The following is a 399-nucleotide window of genomic DNA, read 5'->3' as shown; positions in this document are numbered from 1 at the left end:
AGAATAAATAAAAATAATTTTTAAAGAAAAAATTAATTTAAAAAAAAAAAGAAAAAAAAGAAAACAAATAAAAATAAAAAAAATATAATTTTAAAAATATATAAAAATAAAACCCAAAACACAACACGAAAAAATAAAAATTAAAATAAAAAATAAAAAATTTTAAAAATTAAAAATGAAATAATAAATAAAATTTTTAAAAGATATATTTAATTAAATTTTTAAATATAAAAATAATTAAAATAAATAAAAATAAAAAATATTAAATAAAAAATATAAAATAATATATATATAATAAATTTTATATTACAAAAACAAAAAAACAAAAAAAAAACAAACACCAAATTTTATTATTTTTTATTAAATAATTATATAATATATATAATAAAAAAAAAAAAA

Source organism: Penaeus monodon, chromosome 29, assembly GCF_015228065.2.
Source record: "Penaeus monodon isolate SGIC_2016 chromosome 29, NSTDA_Pmon_1, whole genome shotgun sequence".
In the NCBI taxonomy this organism is placed as follows: Eukaryota; Metazoa; Arthropoda; class Malacostraca; order Decapoda; family Penaeidae; genus Penaeus; species Penaeus monodon.
The sequence above is the reverse complement of the archived record's forward strand: the minus strand, read 5'-3'. Positions refer to the sequence as shown.